Source organism: Corvus brachyrhynchos, unplaced genomic scaffold (assembly GCF_000691975.1).
Source record: "Corvus brachyrhynchos isolate BGI_N302 unplaced genomic scaffold, ASM69197v1 scaffold1118, whole genome shotgun sequence".
Taxonomy (NCBI): domain Eukaryota; kingdom Metazoa; phylum Chordata; class Aves; order Passeriformes; family Corvidae; genus Corvus; species Corvus brachyrhynchos.
Genome location: NW_008239606.1, coordinates 47,841 through 53,068, shown reverse-complemented (window position 1 = coordinate 53,068; position 5,228 = coordinate 47,841). Strand labels below are relative to the sequence as shown.

General features: G+C 49.0%; 1 long non-coding RNA gene across 1 annotated transcript; it reads left to right on the top strand.

Annotated features, from left to right (window-relative positions):
* The first annotated feature begins 334 nt into the window (after window positions 1-334).
* LOC108448621 lies at window positions 335-4,388 on the top strand. Its single transcript, XR_001864576.1, has 3 exons — window positions 335-1,019; window positions 1,763-2,076; window positions 2,477-4,388. It is a non-coding gene; the product is annotated as an uncharacterized LOC108448621 (long non-coding RNA).
* Window positions 4,389-5,228: the final 840 nt, after the last annotated feature.

Below are 5,228 nucleotides of genomic sequence, written 5' to 3'. Positions count from 1 at the left end.
GCGTTGCCTGATGAAAACCCCACAGATTTCCAGTAGGTTCTGCCTGCTGGGATTTTCAATTCCCCTTCCCCCAATTCCTCCCTGCTCTGGCATCTGGGGCAGTTGTTTCCACTGGGCAGGACAGGGAGGGGTTCACACCTCATTTTTCCCGGGAGCTGCAGTCGGAGCCTTTGGATCCTGCTGTGCCAGCCCCCCCCAGGCCCTACACAGCAGCATTTCCTTCCACCCTTCCAGGAGCTGCCTCACAGCCCCCCCGGGAAGGCCCCATACCAAACCCCACAGCTTTGGTTTGCTTGCTTGTTCCCAAGGGATTTCACTGAAACAAGAGCTGAAAATCTTCCTCAGACAGAGGAAGAACATTTCAATGTGTCTAAGCAACCCCTCAGATCAATCCCTTTCTCTCCCTTCCTTCTGCCCGTCTCCTGCCACACATGCAGCACTGGCCTGGCTGGTTCCTTCATGTGGTTCCACAGAATTCCCAGCCAAACAGGAGATCCACATCACTCCCTCACCCTGCACATGCTGTGGGGCTCACAGAGCAGGAGAGAGACCAGGGGCCCTGTTCTCCTCACCCCTTATCCCACCCTCTCCACTCCTGGAAGCAGGAGCCCTTTTGGGATGATGCAATACAAGGACACGAATCTGTTTGTAACACCAAGTTATTCTCCACAGTCCTCAGCAGTTTCATGGGGAAAGCGATACTGGATGAAGTGTCACTGGAGTTTTCACAGAATCCCAGGATGGCCTGGGCTGGAAGGGACCTTCAAGCTCATCTCATCATGAGTGTATTGCTCACTCCCAGTTTGCACTTCCTGCTGCTTCTGTTCCGCTGCGGAGCAAAACCTGGAGCTCTGCGATCAGCAAATTAGCGACAAGAAGTAGCAGCGAGGACTGAGAAGATCTCAATCCCAAATCTCCAGTTGTAGATTCTCACAGAACTGTCCTTCCACATCAGGCAACAGCCAAGCGGTGATGGGAGGAAAACAAATGGCAACACAAGTGCACAGGAAAATGGAAATGTGGTTCTCAGGAACACAGAGTCCATCCCCCCAGCCTCTGCTGCCTCATGGGGGCTGGGATTTCCCCTCTTGCTGTGAAGTCTGCAGGGCAGTTCCCTTATTTCACCAACCCAAAGGGAACTAAATAACTCAAACCCAGGAAGATGACAAACTGAAGCAAAACCCCAACACCAACACCAGCCCTCGGGGAACGGGACCCTGTCCCTTGTCACCACTTGACAGCACTGCTGGGAACAAAGACTCTGCCAGATCAGGTTATACCTGGAGCAGGAGCTGGCAGGTGTTGAAGGGTTTTATGTTCTCTGAATGGGGCGAACAGGGTCAGTTAGAAACACGAGAAACAAGATTGGTTCCACTGTAAATTTGTTCACAAAACAGGTGAAAGTGAGGTTCTCTCACCAGTCACGCTGCAAGAAACCATAAAGCAGCTCTTTAGATCCCTCAGCTGGGATTCTGTGATTCCTCCTCTCCTTCATCCTGCAGAAGAACTGCAGAAGAACTGCAGAAATCCAAGTTTCTCCCAAAGAGAAGTGAGGTTTCAAAAGCTGAAGGGAGAGTCTTGACTTGGGGGCAAAGGGAGATTCCCCACTCTGCTCCAGGGCCCTCCAGCCTCCAAAACCATGGTGATCTCCCTGTGCACACTTTTACCTGATGGAATTCTGAAGGCCCAAATGTCATCACTCGCCCTATTGCTCCAACAGAGCACTTAAGCTCATTCCTTAAAACTAAAATACAAAAGTAAGCACTTTCCTGGGCTGTACTTAGAGAGTTAATAAAGATGCTGAGCCACATCCCCCTTTTCCTTACAATTTCCCCACAAACATATTTAATGGGATTTTTGACTGAAGACTCATTCCATACTTGTTTCTACAGAATTTATTCACCAAATGGATGAGCTGAACAATGAGCTGCTAAAGAAGATCACAAACAATAAAATTCAGCCTCCCCACAGGAATTTCAAAGTGGAAAAGCCTCAGCAAGTTTTTGTGCCTCTCACCTTTGAATCCAGCACTGAAGAAGTCAAAGCCTGGCTGCAGACCAAGTCATTCAGCAAAGAGTAAGATTTGCTCTATCGCCACCTGAAATGCTCATCCTTCCCCAGAGAGGGAGCAGAGGAGGCTGCTGGCACCATCTCACCTGGGACAAGTCACTTGGATTTACCTACAGAGCCTGTGTCGCAAATTAGATTTCAATCCTATTCAATCCAGGCTCTATAACCAGGATGTTCAGAGCCCAAACTCACTCCCTTTTTCTCTTATATTTTCTTGGAGAAAAATAGTTAACTAACTAAACCCATGGCCTGAAATGCCACTGGAATTGCAGCTGCCACCTTGGCACAGCCCCAGGACCCTGTGATATGGTCCCACTGCAGCTCCCAGCCTCCCACCTCCAAGTCCTCACCTCTGGCACGAGGCCACATGCAGCACAACCATCATCTCCCCACTGTGTCTCCCCAGGACTGTGGAACATCTGGGCGTCCTCACCAGGGCTCAGCTCTTCTCCCTCAACAGAGCAGGTGTGGCACACAGCACAGCAGAGGCCAGCCCCAAGGTTTGGAGCCTGGACCACGGGAATAAGGCTTTAGAACCCTGCAATGGTTTGGGTTTAAGGGAAGGACATTAAAGCTCATCCCGTTCCACCCCCCTGCCTTTTTGCCTTTCACAAGCCCAAGTTGTTCCAAATCCTGTCCAACCTGGCCTTGGACACTCCCAGGGATGGGGACTCACAACCTCTCTGGGCAACCTAAGGCAGCCCCATTTCCCTTTCCCCTTTCCATTTCCTCCTCAGTGCAGGTGTCCCCTGCAGCCCATGAGCACAGGCCCGGTGACAACTCCCTGTCCTCCTCTTGTCCCCCTCTGCCCCCTCGCTGGACAAGGCTAGAATGGCAACACACATTCCTTAAGTCTGGCTGCTTCCTTAAATCCATGGACCAGTTAGTGCTGTCTCTGAACAGCTGAAATGAGCTTTCAGTGCCTAGAAACGAGCAGGAGTGAGAAACGAAGGGATTTGAATCTGGAAATAGGTGAGTTCCACCTGCCCACTGCTCCTGACACAGAGGCTGGGGCTCAGGGCAGCTGTGCAGCCTTTCCCTAGGGCACTGATCCTGCACTGGAATGCTGTGGTGTTGCCAAACCTGGCCTCAAACCAGCAGAAGATAAGCCCTGACCATTTACTCCCAACACAGGCACACCCAGAGCCCTTCCCAGGGGGCTGGTCACTCATCCCTACCTTCACGTTTTCACTGCAAAGAATCAGCTGAAATTATTCCCAAATAGCTGGAACCCCAAAGCACACTGGGAAAGGCAGGTTGAACACAAAATAAATGGCCACAAGAAAAAAAAACAGGGTGTTGCTCTTTACTTCCTGTTTTCCTTCATAAAGTTATGTGCATTTGTATATAACAATCTGTTAATAGGGGTGAGAAAAATGCCTCTCCCTAGAGGCAGAATTAAGTGATTATGCTTCCAAAATTTACTCACAATTTCAAAACTCAAGCAAGCAGTGTAGTTCCTGTCCATAGCAAGTTTGGCACGTTGCATTTCTATCTCTATTTAATTAACAGACCAACCTGATTGCAAAACAGTGAAGCAAACACAGCCCCAGAGGTGCCCACAGCCCAGGGACGGTTGGGTTTTCTCTCTCAGCATATGCTGAGTCTTTGCCCAAATTTGTGCCTGTCCTTGCACATTTCATGGAAAAAGCTTTAAAACAGCATCTGGGGAACTCATGTATAAATCTGAGAACACCAGAGCACCTCGGTTTTGGCTTTATTCTTAAGTGTCTCCAATGGATAATCTGTTTTCTTCATTTGAAACAGGACACTGCTGGCACCAGCAGAATTAGGGTGCAGGCAGGGGAGGATCCTGGGTTCAGTCACAGCCCTGCTGGGATCTGAGAAGGGCACTCACCTTGTCAGGGTGGGATGAAGAAGACAATCCTCCTGAGAAGCCCTGGCTCTGGATTAGGGTGGAGATTGGAGGCAGGATGGCAAGCACAGGAGGTGAAAAAGATTTTAAAATTAAAATAAAAACAAATATTGAGCTAGGAAACACACCACCTTCTATTCCTGGGGTGTAGAGGAAAGCAAATCACAGGGAATTACAGTTATCTGGGATTTTAACAGGAGTGTACATGACAGCTCTGTAAAGCTGGGAGCTACTGGAGCACTTCCTAAAACAAATATCTCAGTAGACCTTATTGCAGAGGTCACTTTTACAAATTTCCATGTGACTGAGCTGTGCACCTGTTCTGTTTGTACTGCCTGCAGACACTGCTATAAAGTACTGTACACTGATGTAACTGAACGAAGGAGACAATGATATAACCATGCACTGTACAAGATTTATTAAAATAGTTAAGTTATACTTACAACTCCATCTCCGTCTCTTTCACTGGGTTTTCATAATGGTTTGTCACTGAGAGTCTCAGAAACTCAGCAAAATGTCTGAAACCACACATTTCCTTTTACTTTGGGGGACTGACATTCAACAGGAAGAATGTTATGGCCTGGATAGCTGTGTCTTAAAAACAGGGGGAGGTGAAAATCTGACACATGATAAGAATTAAATTCCAGAAAAGCTGTGAGCTGAACTCCGTTTCTTGTCAGTCTAGTGGAAGGTGTCCCTACCCGTGGCATGGGATGGAACTGGATGGTCTTTAAAGTCCCTTCCAACCCAGACCAGTCTGGGAATCTGTGATTCCATGACTCAAAAGGGAGGCTCTCCTATTCCTTGGCAAAGAAACCAGAGACACCCTGTTTCCTACACAGTCACAAAATTCAAGCAGGACTTAAACTCAATGCTTCTTTGCATTATCCTTTCTTGGGCTGGGCAAAGCATGAGAAGGTTGTACAAAAGCCCATTCTTGCCTATCAGGAAGGGGAACTTCTGTGGCAGCTGTCCCAAGTGGAGCAATACAGAAAGAGGAAACAGCATAACCCCGTAACTCAGCCTGTTACACGGATTCTCCGACAATTCCAGAGCCATCCTCTGTTTCAGAAGCACAACCACAGTTACGAGATCACCTCTACAGCCTAAATAAAGTTTAGGCGAACCAAGAGCCCAAAACACCTGCCTTTCTGTGTCGGGGGCTCTCTCAGCGGCTGGAGCTGTACCGCACAAGGCATTTCGAACCTTGCCACGACGGCAGGGCAGGGAGCACAGAGCGCTGGGCCGGGAGCACAGAGCGCTGAGCTCCGGCAGCGGGGCG